Consider the following 19,489-nt stretch of genomic DNA (forward strand, 5'->3'; position numbering starts at 1 on the left):
CCTGGGTGGGTATGTATGTATAAATCAACCAACCAACCAAGCAATCAATCCAACAGTTATTTGCAAATTATTGTACAGGAATTATGTAATCAACTGCACAGCTGAAATACAATTGTATCATACCTGTTAGACAGGTTTCCGCTGAATAAGTTATCTATTTAATAAGAAAGTTGTCTTAGAAAAGATGTAACCAAAGGTTTACATCTCAGCAAGAGTATCTGTTTTTCTCCCAAAGGAAATGCAGAAAAAACTAAGATACTCACATCATAATTATTCCACTACTACACATTTACCCAAAGCCAAGTCTGTAGAAATTTATGAATTTGACTTTGGTAAGAAAGCAATTTTGATGAGACTACAATTATAATTTTAAACTATTTATTTATAAATGTTAAAACATATCTGAAGAAATAAAATAACCTTTTTGCAACAACCCTTTCTCAAATGTTAAAGTTTTAGGCTTTCTCAAAAAAAAAATAGATGTTAAAAAAATGATATACATACATAATAGAGTACCAATGGAAACTATATGTGAACAACTACTCCCAGGAATCTATGAATGTATATATCCAGAAACTAATGTGCTAGAATGAATAAGCCTACACAAATCTCTTCTCTCCCTGCCAAGCTAAAACTTTGCAGGGAGGATAGTTTGCAGGCAAGGATCTTGAAGAGAAGAATGGAAACACTTTGCCCATTTTAAGAATGGCTGACGTATTTTTACATTAGACTCTTGGGAGGGGGCAGTTAAATTAAATGAAAAAAAAATAATTAGCTTAATAATTAGAAACATTTAAAATTTGTTGACATGAAATAGTACACAAGCCAAGCAATTATTGTGGAATAACACAATTTGAAAGAAGAAAAAAAGATTCCCATTAGAAGCATTTTTGTACTCCCCCAAAAAAGTGCATGCAAAAAAAAAAGAGTGAAAAAACCTTGGTAATAGTAAATTTAGAACAAAAGAGAAGCAGATTAAAAATGTACCACAGTCTTATTAAAATACAAAATGTATTTATAAATCTTTTATCATATTCTTTAAGAAACATCTGACCACAACACATTTATGCTTTAATATAGCCTTTCTCAACTTTTTTACCCTGGAGGAGCCCTTGAAGTAATTTTCAGGTCTCAGGGAACCTCTGCATAAAAATCACAAAAAATATGAAAACTTCACAATACAATTTTCACTTCTAATCTGTACAATCCACATGTTACAATGGTTACAACAGCAGCAAAGGAGCAAGTCAGCAGCTGAGTCATGGTGTATAAAAATTTCCACCACTGTGAGCGCTAGCATTTTTTTTTAAAAATCACAATCTCCTGTGGAACCCCTGGTGATTTCTCTCAAAACCCTAGGGTTCCATGGAAGACCAGCTGAGAAAGGCTGCTTTAAGACTACCATGCATCCACAAGGTCATCATTTACTTCCTTAAACCACCACAACCTACAGCCTTTGATGTTGCATTCATATACATCTGTATTTCACAGCCAATCACAAATTGTTGGAATAGAGGCACATAATGGGAAGTAATTAGCTTCCATCATTTCCAAGATGCCAAGGCACGACACTATGTAACAGTTAAGTTGAATTTACCAAACAAAAGGATCACAATTCCACTTGAAAATAACAAGAAAGCTATTAAGAACAATAGCTTATGGTTGTGTATACAGAACTTTCTTTCTGCATTCCTCTTAATTTTCTTGTACTGTGCAATGCAAATTTTAAAAAGGCTTTCCGTATGACTGACTGATGATTTTATAATATTAAATACAATATATTGTAGCAGCAAAGTAATAATGATGCCAAAGTGAACATTGTTACTAGACTATGCAGTGTTTCAGATTCAGTTCCAAAAAAGTGCTTCAGAGCATGTGGGGATATGAACGAAGCACCTGTCTGCAGCTTGTTAAAACATCTGTGTCTTTTCTTGGAACTGCATGGCAGTGGAGGGCAAGTGTTCATGCCTAGGAAATGGTACAGATCCTTTAAAAAGATACTTAATTTCACACTCTTGTATTCCCTGAAGCATCTTTACTGAATTGGAAGCACTGCACGGTACCATTACGCATCATTTTGAATTTTGGGAACTATCATTTAAAAAAAAAAAGACCTGGTTCAGGATAAGCCAAGATCATATTTTGAAGAAGCTGTACTTCTCTTGAGTTCAGATACAAAAATGGAAGTTTCCAATCTCTTCCTTGCAGCCTTTCAACAGGAAGAAAGAGAAAGCCCACTAGTCCAAGGGGTGTATAGCTTGAAATTATGGTCTATAGCATAATGTACCCCATTTGGTGGAAAAGTTCAAAACCGGCATTTCTACTTCTTTTTCTAAAAATGCAAGGCATGAATTCCAATGCAGAATGTAAATGACTCCATAAAATCCAGCACATATAAAATCTAATATTGGGCTGCAAGAGTTTACCTTTCACACCCTTGAAATAAAAACAATTTCAGGGAAGGGATTTTTGCAAAATGTGTCAAAGGATATCTCTACTTGCAGAATTGCACACTTACTAAAAAAAAACATAAAAGTCCATACATGTTATATTAAGTTATAGTCTACATGTGAAAAGTCATTCCTAATTAATACTGCATCTCCCCAAAATATCAACAGCCATTCAAGCCTTTCGTAACATAACAAATGGTGTGTTTATTGCCCCTTTGTGGGGCTCAACACCCTCCCTGCTCTATTTAACATCCACATGAAGCTGCTGAATATGGTAGTTTGACAGCATGGGATGAGATACCATGAGCATGCAGATGATACTCAGTTGTACATCTCCACTTTGGGCTGACCAAGTGATGCCAGGGAGGTCTGTCCTGATGTCTGAAGGCTGTGGAAGTCTGGTTGGAGGGGAACAAGCTTCAGCTCAACACTAGCAAGACTGAGTGGCTATGGGTTTTAGGGCCAGCCAGGTCTGGTGAGATTCCATCTTTAGTTCTGGATATGGTTGCACTACTCCAGATCATACCAGTGTACAATCTGGGGGTACTCAAACTGTTTGAGTAGGTGAAAGCTGTGGCCAGGGGGACTTTTGCACAGCTACATGTTGTGCACCAAGTATGTCCTTTCCTAGAATAGGAGGCACTGCATATGGTCACTCAGGCTTTATCTCTTGAATGGACCAATGCAACATGCTCTACATGGGGCTGACACTTAAAAGCATTCAGAAGCCGCAACTGATCCAGAATGCAGCAGTGTGCACAATTATGGGTATTTCTCAATTCACCCATGTTACATTTTTGCTCCACAAGCTGCACTGGCTCCCAATAGGCTTCCGGATGCAATTCAAAGTGCTGGTTGTCACCTATAAAGTCCTTCATGGCATCAGTCCAGGATACTTGAAGAATCATCTTTTTTCCAGGGGTCTCTACCCACCCTATTTGATCCAACAGGTGGAGCATGTTTTGGGTCCCATCAATTGAAGAATGCCATCTTGCCATCAAACCCTTTTGAGTCATGTTGCCTGCATTTTTGGAATACTTCACCAACTGAGTTCAGATTGGCCCTTACCCTAATGGCTTTCCAGAAAGTGCTGAAAACCTGGCTATTTGCCCAGGCATGGAGATCAAAAAGTTAGTACAGTCCAGGTGGTTTGATATAGGCATGCCTCAAGTTATTTTTTTATAAGAATTTTATTAAGTTTCAAGCAAAGATAAAAGCTACAGAAAAACAAAAAACTACAAAGAAAAAACCCCCAAAAAACTTGTGTAGAAGCACAAGAGAAAATTTTTCATAATTACAAAAAAAGGTGACTTCTGACTTTTAACAGCAAGAATATACAATAATTTTCCATAATCAATCCCTTACTCTACTGTATATTAAACCAAAACCACATTATTTCTATAAATCTTTCTATTGGCACATTATAAAAAATCACTAAATACAGTTGCTCCCTCTCCTTACAGTGGATATAAAAAGTACCAAGAGATAAGAACCAAGAGAACCTGCTTCTCCTTGCTGTAGAAAGCCTCTCTTAGGGTACACGTAAATTGGGTGATTTAGAAATGGGGTGGCCAGTCTTAGTGTCCCTTTAAGACTACAGCGCAGCTTGGAAATGGTGACATCCCAGCCTCCTGGCTAGCTCTTACCAGTCGAGGGCGAACACTGTTTGTGATCTTCTGGCTGCAGGCAGCCTTCTGGAGGAGAGATGGGGTGATTCCAGGTGTTTTCCTTTCTTTGGAAAAACACTCCTGGGCTTCAGGAAAAACCTAAGCCTGAAAAAACTGCCATATTGTTAGTTCTGCCCACTGAGCCCGCGGGCACAGCTGTTCAGTCCGCCATGTCCCCACTAGAAGTCAGCAGGCCTCAAGTTATGACCACTCATTCAGCGATCGTTCAAAATTACAAAAGTGCTGAACAAGGGGGAACTTACAACCAGTCCGTGAAGTTATGACTGTTGCAGCCATATCATACAATTGCAATCTGGGTGTTTGGGCACCTGGATCATGATTATGACATTGCAGGAAGCCATAGTCACATTATCGCAATTTGCGACTTTCCCTGCTGGCTTCCCACAAGCAAAGTCAATGGGGAAGCTGGCAGGAAAGACCGCAAGTCACTCCTGTAAGTTGCTCCCACCACTTTTTCTCCTGAGGAACCCCACTACGGAGTACAAGATCCCAGGGATATTGCACTCTATAGCACCCCCCTGCCCACCTGCACTCCATAGCACCCATGCATACCTGCAGCACCCCCTGCCCATGCTCCGCAGCACCTGCCCAAGGGTCTTCCCCAGACTTGCTGTGTTATAACGTGCTTTGTTTTTAAACTTGGTTCCTCACCCAGACTTTCTGTTTTTATGTAAACATAAAAAAAAAAAAAACTATTCTGCAGTTGCAGAACCCTCTAGAAATCCAAGTCAGCATATTCTTAAGAGAGGAATGCTGAGTGTTTGTACTTTGGTTATTCTTCACGCAGATTCCGCATTCATATGTTAACACAGTGATCAACAGCAAATGAAAGAAAATGCCTCAAAAAAGGGTGTATGTGTCAAAACAAATGTAATACTATTATGAAACATTTGACTCTAAACTCTCTAAAAGTAGAAACATCAATATGGAGAAAAAGCAAATTATTAATGAGTTTAGGATTACTTATTCATATAAAACTCAAGTTGGAAAATATGTAAAGAGCAAAACTATTTTTATCTTTTATTTATTCAAACACAATCACTCTACATACATGGTGCTTATACGTTTGTGAACCCTTTGAATTTTCAATATTTCAATGTAAATATGATCTAAAACCTGATCTGTTCTCCACACAAGTCCTAAAACTGGGATTATTTTCCTCAATAAATAAATGAACAAGTATGTTTTTAACTCATTCGTTTATTTGGGTTCTCTTAATCTAATTTTAGGACTTGTGTGGAGAACAGATCATGTTTTAGGCCATATTTATACAGAAATATTGAAAATTCCAAAGGGTCCACAAACTTTTAAGTACCACTAATTGAAAGTATATACTATACATCCCAATAAAACTAATAAAGAACTTAGATCTATTAAATGTCTCCCTTCCCTGCTGTCAATTTAGGGTTTCGGAGGAAAAGATCAAGACTTGTAAGTGCAATACAACAAAACCGTAGTATTCCACATGCCTGTAAAATCTAAGGATTCCAGTTCCATCTGAAGCCCTATAATTTAGACATTAGTGATAACAAAACACAGATGATACCGAATTATACATCTCTGCCCTGGTTAATTAAGTGATGCTGTTAATGTCTTATTGTGGTGCCTAGAGGCAGAAGGGATCTAGATGGGGAACAACAGGCTTCAACTGAACCCTGGCAAGATTGGGTGGCTCTCAGTTTTGGGGCCTTCTGTTTCTGGGACTTTGATTCTGGATGGGGTTGCACTGTCCCAAACAGACCCAGTACACAACTTGGGGGTTCTCCTAGACTCATGATTAGGAAGGCCTTCACACAGCTTTGCACCTGTTCCCAGATTGGGAGGTTCTGCTCACGGTCACTCCTGCCCTGGTCACCTCCCAGATGGACTATTGTAATGCTCTCTATATGGGGCTGCCCTTGAAGAGTATCCAGAAGCTTTAGTTGGTGCAGAATGCAGCAGCATGGGTAGTTATGGTACACATTACACCTGTGCTCCACAAGCTGCATTGTTTTCCAGTTTGCTTCTGGGTCCAATTCAGAGTGCTGGTTTTGTCCTTTAAAGCCCTTCATGGCATAGGGCTGGGTTATCATCATTCCCAAGGCCAGGCTGGCTCCATCTCTGTTAATATTCTGCAAGTCCCTCAAGACTTGCCAGTGTCATCAGGCTTGGAGGCCCCAAGGGAATGGTGAGTTGTTGAGGTGGTCCCACTGTCATTAATATTTATCACTCTCTCCTTGCCTTTTTAAAATTGTAATATTAATTTTTAAATTGTTGAATTATTATTATAGTTTTTTATTTTTTATTGTACACCATCCAGTCACGTTTTGTGAGATGGCAGCTATATAAATATGAATACATAAATAAAATAAATTCTAGAGCAAACTTGATATGAATTCATTAGTTTTCTAGATCTTACACAGAATCAAATATGTTCGATCCCAAGAATTTCGCATATGAATTCTAGAGTACCAAAATGAATCAGAAAATTAAATATATGCTTTTACTTACCTAATGATGCACATTATGCCATAACTACACTTAGTAGAAAGAAACCTGCATTTTAATTAACCAGAAGCAACATCCTAATATATCTTAATATATAAAAATAAAAGGTAGTGATTTTTCTGCAATATTGTCAATATCACTTAAGAAATATTTAGGACAACTATGATTTATTTCCTCTTCCAAACTCTCAATAACTGAAAAACCTCTCTTTAAAGAGAAAGAAGCAAAATTACAAGGTCCATAAAACAAATGCAAAGAATTGCCATGTATGACTTGGTATTAACAATGCTTATTAACATATACCAATTAATCACAACTTTCTGATCATAAGACTTCCAAGGCTTTAAAAGGTTGTCAATTTATCACTCTAAAATGAGATATTATTAGCCAGATAAAATACAGCGTAATGCCTTTAATCTAAAATAAAACAGTGTATAACTTTAATAAAGGAATGGGAAGCTCTCTACCTTGTAACAGTAACAACATCAAGTAGCTATCTACAAAATATATTTCTGAAAACATGTCTAAAGAAGCAAATATACACAATACAAGAAAATGAGGACAAACAATTGTTTGGTTTTACAATTAATTAATGGTTATATTTTTCCATTACATCTGGTTGTCACTGATCTACTTCAAGCTATAACCCTATTTTAAGAAATAAGTAGATGTTACGTTAGCTCCTCAGGTTACACTAGTTAAAATAATGCCTACAATCTGTATATGACTGGCTTGCAACAATGTATTAAGCAGCAAGCACAAGCAACTATATATAATTCAGATTTTGAGGTTAAAAACAGAATGCAATAGCTGCTGTAGCAACCTGCATATCCTTGACCATAAAATTCTGTTGTATTAAGCCTTTTTAAAGCCTAATCAAGCACGATGTGGCATTCCATATTTAGTAGAGAAAGAATGGTTTGACTTATTTAGATGATCTTCCTTCACTGCATACTCCAGCAATGAACTAGACATTTTTCTAAACATTTATTTATTTTAGCTTTTTGTCATTTTGCATAACCACTGCTTGCAGAAATGACCTTTAAAAGGATTGTATGGCGGAACATAAAATAAAGTTTTGAGACTGTATTTCAAATATGACCCCCCAGCTACTTTTCCAGGGAGCTGACAGCAATACACTATAACACAGAGAACACGTACTATCACACACAGCTTCGCCTGAAGGCATCTGCTGCCTGAAAGACACCATCAGAGCTAATATAGCTAGCAACATTATACACTGTATGTCTAATTATATTTTGACCATTTTATGCTTGGAAAGTTAATTCCCAATTTGAAACTCCTTTTACATTTAACAGTAATATACAGTTTTGATTGTGTTCAGTACAGAATTACACAGAGGGGAAACAGATCCATGTCACCAAAAGAAAAAGTACAAGATCAACCCAGTGAACTGGAAAGGCAGAAAAAACATAAACTTTAACAATAGCAAGAAAAAGCGAAGCACCAGGGAGAATTTTAGAGTTAAAGCAGGGAAATAAGAATTGTGCCCCCAGGCTGGAAAGTGATGACATTATTCATGTTTCCCTCAAAATGTTTATTCTATCCTAGATTGATATTTCAGTTCTTTCACAACAAAATTTGTCACTTTTCAGATACAGCATTTGCATAAGCCTTTAATATAAATATCTATTCTGCATTTGTTTATTGCTTAAAACTACATTTTGCATACAGTAAATGAAAAGCTTTTCTCTTCCAACTCTCCATGCAACTTCCTGAGTTTTTCCTGGTGCTATGAAGACTCATGGGCAAAACACAAATGAGAAAGAAAAAGAAAAGAAAAAAAACTCATATAGAAACAGTTTCTGTAATCATTGTCTACCCATTCTTGCTGATTACACTCTTGCTATGTTCCATCAACTCCTTTAGAGAAATATGATAATTAGGAGAGGCTTCATAAGGAATACAGAGAGCTGCCATGGGGAATAGTGGCAGAAATACTAAGTTGCATGCCGGTAATGTGAAAACTTACATATAGGTCAAGCCATCCTGTAAGATAAATCAGGATGAACAACTTCTGCAGACAATTAAATCCTTGCTTACTTGCTCCGAACTTTTTCCCTTATTGACAAACGCATTACAGTTATATTATTTACAACAAATGACCACACCATTTTATAATTTTAGTGATACTGTATTAATTTTGATTACATTTTCAGAATCTATATTGTGAATGAAATAGAGTGCGATATGAATGCTTAAATAAATATTATTATCCCCACATCACACCTGAGGCTCTGAGTGATCGTGAATGGTGGGGATATTTAATACCTCATATTAGCTTACTTATGCACAGGGTAGAAAAGTATGCAGTGTGGAAGTCATTTTAACACTGTTCCACATAGAGATGCTACAAAAATCTGTCATGCAATATGGAAGGAGACCATATTCCTTGTCCATGCCACAATACCCAACAATTGTATGCAGATAGAAATTGGAGCATTGCTAGTATGGGGAAAACCTGGGTCTGGATCACTCCCAACTTGACAGAATGTTTCACATTACTAAAGTGATGAGGGAAGCAGCCACACTGGAGCACTTTTTATTCAAGCTACAGGTAGGTCTCAATTAGTGCAGTTAATGAATCCCACGAAATGGGTCACATTATTCAGATTCATACTATTCAAAGTAATATTTCTAAAGAAAATATGGGAATTGGTTCCAGCTTGATGGAAATAGGCAATGAAAAAATCTAAACATAAATTTTTATATATATATTAATGAAATATTACAGTAAAGGATAAAAAGAATATACTTTAAATTTAGCGAAGTCACAGAGTAGTTATAGAAAGCAAAAAAAAAAAATCTACCATAGATTCAGGCATTCCAACATCTTGCCTTATTTTAGTGTTGCTATGACCATGTTCATATCATTCAATTACATCAATTTTTTGCTCTAATGAAATGAGCCTCTTCTTTTTTAAACTTGTACTGTTTTTCTCTGACAGAATCTTCCTTTTCTCACACAAAGATTAGCAATGTCTAAAATCCCAACCACAATTGCACATGCACTAGCCTCAATTGCAGACATGTTAGCCTCACATTAACTGAATTTTGGGTCGCATTAAATGTGACCTGGTATCAATTTACAATTTGCACTAAATCAAATATTGCATTATTCAAACTTGCACTAATTGCAACCTACCTGTATAATGTACAATGGGTTAGAGTTTTAATAGAAAATAGAAAACATGTTAGAGTTCTTACACCTGTAAAACAGCACTGTGACCTATCTCATTTATCCTTCTTCAGAAAGTAGTTGTATAATACAGTACCTCATCATAAAACATTTTAATAGTATAAACATTTATACAATTTTGCTTCTGTAGGTTTACTTTTTGCAACCTAAACATCCCTAAAGTTGATTACAATTCCTATAATCCTCAGAAAGTCCAACCAGTGGGAGTTGTTTAATAACATGTTCGGTAATATGTCTCCCAATTCTTACAGAAGTAAATTTCAATTGTCCACAGGTGAGAAAGCTGTGACTGTGTCTCAGAAGTGCAAAACTCAAGGGAAAAAAATTCCAGAATAGATCTTATCTTCCAAATATTTCTAAATCCCTTAGAATCAATTCAACACTGATTAATTTCTCAAACTAGAACTTTGACATCAAGCTCCAAATTTGTTTTACAAAAAACTGTTATACATTTTTATGCTTACAGATCAAAAATAAGATAAACACTTGGGCTCTGAGAGTATGTTCTGAATTTTGAAGAATTATTTTTATTTTATTGTTTAATGTTTCCTTGCCCTGAGGCAGTCACAGGGGAAATTGTCAAGCATTCTCTCAACATTGTTTGCATTGGCTGCAAAAGTTGTGGCTGCCTTAAGGGGAAAAAACCTGGAAAAGGCTGGTGCAAAATGTATTTCAGAGTAATGTTGATGATTAATAGATACATTAAAATGCTTTATAAGGCATTCCCATTTCCCGTTTCTCCTGACAAGAGACACAGGGGAGACCTAAGAAATTATAGGTTAGTCAGCTTAACATCTGTTCCAAGCAGAAATGGTAATCAAAGAAAAAATAATGAGGTACAGAGAAGAATAGGCCTTGCTGAAGAAAATCAGCATGGATTCTCTAAATGTAAATCTTGTCTCATCAACCTTCTAAAAATTTTTGTTTAAAGTGTCAACAAGCACATCCGTGAAGGTGATCCCCTACTGACATTGTATATTTGGATTTTAAAAAATAAAACTTATTCAATTCCTAATCAAAACCTCCTAAGTATACTTGACTGTCATGGAATAAGAGATCCTTCCTTTTATGGATTGCCAAGTGTTTAAAAAAAAAAAAGAAAGCAAATAGTAGGACAAAATGAGCAGTTTTCTCAAAGGAAGAAAGGAATAAGTAGAGTTTTTAAGGTTTTGCATTGAGATCAGTGGTTTTGAACTTGTTCTTTTATGATCTTGATTTAGAGCAGGGGTCACCAAACTTCTTCAGCATCAGGGCCATGCCACTGCTGCCACTTCCTTTTCCTTCTCTACCTCTCGGATGGCAGGGGACCTGTTACTCTGCCCCCACCAAGGAAGCTAGTAAACCTGTCACAAAAATGGCGATCTGAGGATGCAGTGAGCGCTCACAAAAGCAGCAGAATAAATGGCTGCTATCTCCCTCTCTCTTACAGGACAGGTGGATATATTTCTATGGGTTGGATAACTTTGGGTGGTGGGCCAGATGTGGTCCACAGGCCACAGGTTGCCAACCCCCAATTTTGCAGTAAACTGGGCAAGTTTGCAAATGATATCGAACTATTCAAGGTGGTGAAAACCCCAGAAGAATCCTTTTAAACCAGAAATATGCCCAAAAAACTGGAAAATGCAGTTCAATTTAAAGTGATGTACATTGGAGGGAAATCCTAATACATACACTAATAGGGTCTGAGATTCTATAACTAATTAATAAAAACTTTTTGGGCTCACAGAAAATAGCTCAATGAAGATGTCAATTTAGTGTGTAAATTCTATGCTAAAGTTCATTAAAAATGCTAATACTATAAAGCTCTTACATAAATAAATAGTGCATCCATATCTGGATACTGTGTATAGTTCTTGTTGCCATTTGAAAAAAGATATAACAGAGTTGGGAAAAGTGTAGAAGAGGACAGCCAAAATGATCAGGAACTTGAAGAACTTCCGTACAAGAAAACATTACAAAATGTTAAGACTTTTCAGCTTAGAAAAAAAAAACAGAAGGAAAACATAATGAAGGTGTATAAAATAATGCATATCAGGGAGAAAGTGGGCAGATACAAGTTTTTCCCTGCCTCAAAACCCTAGGACCAGGGATCATCCACTGAAGCTGAATGGAAGATTTAGAATAATCAAATGAAAGAATTTCTTCCAGGAAACTCTATTACAAAATATGGGGATGGCCACTAACTTGGGTTGGAGACTGACCAAGGATAATTTTGTGAGTTGAAGGCAACATGCTGCCAAATACCAATTGCAGAGGAACTACAGCAGGTGGAGGTATGTGTCTATCTCTTGCTTTTAAGCACACTAAAGGCCACTGAGAGAAATAAAATGCTGGATTAATACAAGCCTTCTATGATTCAGGAGGGCTATTCTAATATTCTTACATCTCCAGGAAGCAGCTGATCCCTAACTGTGCCAGTCTGCTGTACTGCCATCAAAAAACAGGCCTTCAATTTAGCTACCACTGCTGAGGGATGAGCTACATGCACATGGAACAAGAAACCAGAATTCTTTTCCACCTTGATTGGTTGGGAATGAACTGCAGTTACATATATTTACTTTTCTCTGCTGGTGTGGCTGCTAATCACTGCCACTAGTTTTACAAACCAGGATTTTTTAAGTCAGCAATTTGTTCTTTAAAATTTGTCTTTGCTGTACAGTTAACCAGCATTTGTCTTGCTAGAGTTTCTGCTCATTTTATCTTTCTCATTTGGGTAGTGCTTCATCTGAAGAGGCTTTAAGCAAGACACAGTATCTTTTACAGCCTACTTGACTCTATCATTTATCATTTTAGGAAAACATCTGTTCTAACTTATATATGAACTTTCTTGACAATTTTCCAGTCAATTAAATGTTCCCTGGTGTTGTGGTCACTGTTTCTAAGCAGTTTGATTTCATCTTACATCAAATCCTGGACATCATTTAGGATTAAACAAAGCCTCTTGTTAGATCTAATCTACATATATTTATTGTATCACTGTAGACATTCTATAACTATATTGCCTCATATTTACATTTCTCAGTCAATTTCATACAAACAGTCTTATTTTTCTACTTCTGTATATATGTTCATCTCCTTTAACAGTTCTATTTTACTGAATTGTAATTGTCATACAGAGCAGTGACAACATTAACACAACCCTATTCAATTCTTAACAGTTTATTATTTCATTTATTCATTCATTTATTTCCTATCCCGCCTTTATTATTTTTATAAATAACTCAAGGTGGCAAACATACCTAATATTCCTTCCTCCTCCTATTTTCCCCACAACAACAACCCTGTGAGGTGAGTTGGGCTGAGACAGAGTGACTGGCCCAATGTCACCCAGCTGGCTTTCACGCCTAAGGCAGAACTAGAACTCTCAGTCTCCTGGTTTCTAGCCCGTTGCCTTAACTACTAGACCAAACTGGCTTACTATTTGTATAATCCCATAATGTGTTATTTCAGTTTCAGGAGTCCCTATTTTTCTATTCTGACTCTCTTTTACCATCAGGATTTAGAAATCTATTCTTTCCTAAATGTAAGTATCCCTGTAATTTTAATTTTAGAGTGCAGCACCTTTATCTACTTATCTGGGACTAAGTCCAAATGAACTCACTGGGGCTTATTTCAAAGTAGACATGAAACAGAATCCTAAATTCAATATATTCCTCGATCTTTTCAGACTTGTTCTCAGTTTCTCAGAACTGCAACTTCTATTTATCTAACCTTACTCAGAGGAAATTTAATGTCCTTGAAATATGTATTTTCTTTCTCAGCTGGACATTCCTCAACTCTAATAATTTCCCCCAAAGTCAAGTTACAAATCGCTTTGTAACTCTTTATTTCAAGCCCAAGTTGTCATTATAATTCATAACGAATAGTTGATACTTCCCAAAATATTTTAATTGCTTATACCATTTTTTTCTCTCCTACCACTCTCCCTTACACATATAGAACCAATGCATATTTTGCACATGTGCATGTACACACACACTTTCTTTGAGGTTTTATCTTTAACGTTCTAATGATGTTTTTCCAGACCTCATCATAAAGGCCAATGTCATCCATAATAAAAATGGGGAATCAATTCTTCAGGTGTTGCTGAATTCCAGTTTCCAGTGTTGCTGGAGGACAGCAACATCTAGAAAACTACAGATTTCCCAATCCATAACTATTGACTTTTCTTTAGCCAAATTCATCAATCTATCTATACATCTTACAATGCAGCCTATACATCTTCACAGATAAAAACCCATGCGATCTATAATTAATCTTAATATAATTAAATGGATCTTCCACTTCGGGGCTCATATCAGTCATTACAAGAACTCAATAATTATCAGAAAAATTGTAAAGCCACAGTCAAATCTAACACTTCTGTCATATTTTTTTCTACCCTTTATAATTAGACAAACTTAAAACAAACAAGCATAAGGCTGTACTTTATGACTTTAACTTTCAGCAAGCAACAGCTGTCAAAAGAAAATTCCATAAGCTAACAGCAATATAGAGGAAGTGCAATGAAAACATCTGAGAACACCAGGAGTTTGATACTGTATACTAAAAAGTGAAGTGTTTTCCAACATAATTTTTTAAACATTCCCTTTGCAGAATATTTAAGTCTGGAAATGCTCTCTTATCTGTGGCTGCCATAAAAGTCAATACAGCATGGTGGCTTTGGCAAAGAGTCCCTTGCACTATTAAATCTAGTGTGTTAGTTGTATTGCTTCCTGACTGTTGCTTGGATTTGGCAACAGTTATCCAAATCTAAGTTACAATTTGTCTCAACTACTGCAACCTGCTGCATTTGGAGCTACCCTTGAAAAGTGTTTGGAAGTTGCAGCTGGTACAAAATGTGGCAGCTAGCCTACTAACCAGTGAAGATACTAAGAACATAATATATATGTACTGAAAAACGTGGACTGACTGATAATTGTTTACTGGGCACAATTTAAACTACTGGAATTAACCTTTATCACTCTAAACTGTTTAGAGTTTAATATCTAACAGAATACTTTTCTTCTTACACATCTGTCTGGTTATTAAGATCTCCAGAAGAGGCTCTTTCAGTGATACCACCATTCCAGATGGCTGTTTTTCTGACATGCATTGCTCCTACTCTCAGAGTTAGTTTCCACTCTTTCAGGATTTGGAAGATCTAAACATGCATCTCTTTTACCAGGTTTTCAATTATAACATTATTTTAGTTTTTATTTTTAAAATTAATGTTGACCTATGTTTTTAATTTTTTATATTCTGTCTTTAAATTACTTTAGCTGCCTGGAATGCTTGCCAGAGCAGGAAGGCAGGGCATAAATAAAATAAAGAAATCTGACCAGAAAAACAAATATCATCTTATAGTTCGTTTAACAGAATACCCTATAATAAAATGCATCAATTTCTCTACAGCTCTACATACTTGTAAATTTGAGGACTTGCATACTGTCACATTTTGTTTACCCATGTAAACAAAGCTTCAACCAATATCACTTGATATTTTTAATCACAAAGTATGAAAACGCCAAATTATTCCATTCTTACTTGATACTAACAGAAAAAGAAACTGTTTGGAAAAAAAAAAACTTAATTTGATTTTGCAACTCAATTACCTTTCCTTAGTGCAGTTCAAGCATGAAGCATTAATTTATGACAAAAAAGAAGCATAAAATGTATAAATATTACAGTTAGAAATAACTACAAAACAAGCTTCTTAACAACCAGACTATAACCCTATACTCAGAAAGGGGGATATTACATTGCTAGCTTCAAGGCTTTAGCAAAAAAAATTTCCTTAAGGATTTTCCCTCCATTTTTCAAAATAAAATGCAATACATAATAATATATCAATAACATAAAGATTAACAGCAAAAAAGTAGACAAAACAACTTAAAACTAGTCCTATCAGCAATTAAGAATGCATTAAAATTTCTTGGAGAACAACATGGGATTTATATAGCCCTGGAAAGTAGTACGCGAATGCCAGGCCACCACTACCAAAAAGCCCTCTTTCATGTTGCAAGAGAGAAAAAGCTCCATTCACAATCTCCATAACTGCAGTTTCAATTCTGCCGTATTTTCTCTGCCAGGCAAGTACAACAATCCTTGCTATAATCATATTTGCTCACATATACATCAACTAACAAGTAGAAAGGGAAGAAAAACAAAAAAAGCAAGATTCCCTTCACAGGTAACCAAGGATGCAGTATATATGTACAGTCCACTCTGTAAAGGATTCCACACAATTTAAAGATTTCAAAATATTTTGGAAGCTTTCCAAATTAAAAAAAAACACTAATTATCCTAACTTCTGATGAGTTTTGAAATCATGCATTAATTTATAGTTTTCACTCATGGAATTTATAACTATATAATTAGCATAGGAAGATTACACTGAATCCAGGGGAAGTAAACCATCCACAAAGATCACATTTCTTGCTCAGTGCCTGTAAGATACACAAAATATAGGTCCTCAATAACAGGTACACAGCTTACACTCATACTATGGGCAGAGAGGGAATCCACACCACAATCTTACGCTCCATTCAATTTATCTTGTACATAACTACCCTCATGGGTTGATATTAGATTTCACAATGAACATATGATTTCAGAAAATATGGGAAGGATCTAAACACATTAATGGAATAGCAAACTATTCAATAGAATGCATTAACGAGTTGTTGAATACTTTTAGCTCCAAATTCTCCAAAACTGTGAATTCCATTAGTTTTAACAGCAGACCCACGCCTACAGGAGTCGGTACCACTAATTTTACTGTTGGAAGCTTGGTAAGCCACCAATTTGCTTCTCTCCACTAAACAATGAAAAGCGATCCTGAAAGACTCAATTTTAAAAAAAAATCGTCTTTCAAAGAAAAGCCCTCTGGAAGGAACTTATTATCATAATGCTCAAAATGCTGGCCCAAAAGAAAAAGTGTGGGAGGTCTTGTTTTAATAATTAAGGCAACCCCCAAACTGTCCCATTAAATCCAGGAGAAAGGTTGGGGTGTGTTATGTTCCAGGCGGTCGGCAACCACTCTACCCCGCCCCCAGCCGCTTACTCCGCGAGTGGAAAGAGACGCCTCCAACGCTTGGCAAGTTGAGAGAGTATAAAACGGAGACGGGGGAGCGGCTAAATCTAGAGCCCCCTTTTCCTCCAACAGGCCCCAGCCAATGGCAGCAGGCAAGGGGCTGAGCTGGGGCAGGGTGCCCGTGCGAGGGGGAACTAGGCCAACTGGGGCAGGCACGGCTCCAAGGCTCTCCGAGCCATTCAAGTCTTTGCAAAAAAAGCGGCTCCAGGGGCAGGCAGGGCAGGCGGGTGAAACGAAGGAAGGCCGATTGCAGTAGCGCCACATTTGAGGGAAGGAAGCGCGCTTGCCTCCTCCTGTCGCCGCCGCCGCCGCCACTGCTCCTCCTCCTCCTGTCTTGCTTTAGGAGGCTTCAAACGGGGACCCCGACGACCAACATAGAGCGCCCGCGGGCGGAGAGGGACCCCTGCCTTTTCTGAAGGGAGAGAAGGCGCTTCAGACAAGGTCACCCCTGTTACTTCTCGTCCGCCGCGGCTCGGAGCAGCGCGCACACAAATACCCACAATCGCACCGCGGAGGAAAGGGCGGCAAGTTCAACGTGCTCACTACGGTTGAGCGAGGCAGGGATGGCGGCGTAGGAAGAAACGGCGTGAGGGAAAATCAGGAGGTGGGGAGAAAAAGCACCCGGGCCACAATCCTCCTTGCTTTCCGGATGCCTGAACAACCGAGAAGAAACAACGAGGAGGCGGAGACGCGCAGGGGGCTCCTGCCCAGAGGCTCTTCATCCCCCTTCTATCTTACCGTGGCTGACTGCCGCCGCTTCGACGTCTTCCACGAGCGGAGACAAGGCAGAGCGAGCCCGTCTGCTCCTCTCCGGCCCGCCGCGGTAGGCTAGGCTAGGCTAGGGCAGCAGCCGCTACCGCCGTCGCTCGCCAACGCAGCCAATCGCCTTCCGCAGCTCGCCGCGGTCCCCCCCTTTCCGTCAGCTTCAAAATGGCGGCAACGAGTCCTCCGTTCCGCGAGACCCCGCCACCGAGCGGCTGGGAGAGGCCATCCTCAAAGTGAGGTAGCAGCGACCCCTGCAGGATCCGAGGAAAAATTAAAGGGGGCGAAAGTGCGGGGAGATGAAAGAATGCACGCCGTTCCTTCGCCCTTACACGCCGCCGCCATAAAATAGCGGGAGACAGTTTTCCTTCCCTCCTTTCTAGTGAGAGTAAGTGGTGCTGCAAAGGTAGCATTGCACAATAGTATTTTCTAGCACATGAAAAACTCTGAGACTGGCATTGTTGCCCCGCAGAACGAGGTCTGAGTGTTAATAGGAAGTGGGTGGTAAAGGAAGAAGAAACCGGGGTATCAAACGTTTTAGGGCGTTCCGTGACATCATTTGGTTCTCAGTAGTCTGACTTGGAAACCGACCTTCCTCCTTCCAGTGCGGACTATTCCCAAAGGCATAAGATTGCAGCTCTATCCTATAGGTGTATTTCCTTGGAAACCAATTTCCTAGGGAGGTGAAACTTCAGGACGAAGCTAGGCAGACACCTGTCAAGGATGTTTTAATTTGAATTCCTGCAGGGAGTAGGAAATTGGACACCTTCATGGCGTTTTTCAACTCTGTCATTATGAGGAGGAGCATATTAAATACTTGCTGAATAATCATATTAACTATGTTTAATTAATTTCATTTAAATGAATTATAAATGAAATATTTGTAAACTACCCAGAGTTGCTGGGAGTTGGGTGGCATATAAATTTAATAAATTATTATTATTGAGTATAATAATAAATAATAAAGGCAAAATTGAATGGTGGAAACACTATCAAAGCCATCAATACCTAGGCCATACCTATTATATACTGCTGGTATTATTAACTGGACACAAGCTGAACTGGACAGTTTGGACTGAAAAGCAAGAAAAGTCATGACTCATGACTATACAGTACATCACTATGCATTATATCCTGTTGTGATACTGACAAATTATACCTGCTTTGCAGAAATGGAAGCAGTGGCTTACTTCAAGTCAAACTGTTGAAGAAGAAAAGCATGCATTGGCTGATTATGTAAAAGACAGTCAAGAACAAGCACTGATGCAAGTTAAAAATTGGAACTTACTGAATATACAGGAAACATTTTGATGTGAGTATTGATGTAATAAAAACGAACTTGTCCTTGGGGGAGCTGGTGGTGGTGACGACCGACAGGAAGCTCTGTGGTGGGCTGGTCCATGAAGTCCCGAAGAGTCGGAAGCGACTGTACGAATAAACAACAAAAAATAAAAATATGAACTGAATGCTGACAAGGAGTAGTATTACATGGTTAGTTCCTACAAAAGATCAAGGGGAAAGTGCATATGGCTTACAACTGGAACATTAAAAAAGAAACCGAAGGCTTGATTTGGGCTGCTCAAGAGCAAGCTATTCAAACTAATGCAGTCAAGACCAGAACTGAAAAATCATCAAATGATTCGAAGTGCAGATTGTGCAAAGAAGCAGAAGAAACAGTAGATCATATACTCAGCTTGTGCAAGAAGACTGCACAAACTGTTATAAACAACAACATAACACAGTCACCAAAATGATTCACTGGAACATCTGTAAAAATTATCATCTGCCAGTAAGAAAAAATTGGTGG

General features: G+C 37.9%; 1 protein-coding gene across 1 annotated transcript in view; it reads right to left on the reverse strand.

The window, feature by feature from the left end:
- The window catches only part of PDS5B (PDS5 cohesin associated factor B), a 76,184-nt gene extending 58,343 nt beyond the window's left edge, over window positions 1-17,841 (reverse strand). Inside the window, exon 1 of the mRNA XM_063305702.1 lies at window positions 17,659-17,841. The gene's annotated coding sequence lies outside the window, so the exon portion shown is untranslated. The remainder of the gene's footprint in view (window positions 1-17,658) is intronic.
- Between the last annotated feature and the right edge of the window lie 1,648 nt (window positions 17,842-19,489).

Source organism: Candoia aspera, chromosome 5, assembly GCF_035149785.1.
Source record: "Candoia aspera isolate rCanAsp1 chromosome 5, rCanAsp1.hap2, whole genome shotgun sequence".
NCBI lineage: Eukaryota > Metazoa > Chordata > Lepidosauria > Squamata > Boidae > Candoia > Candoia aspera.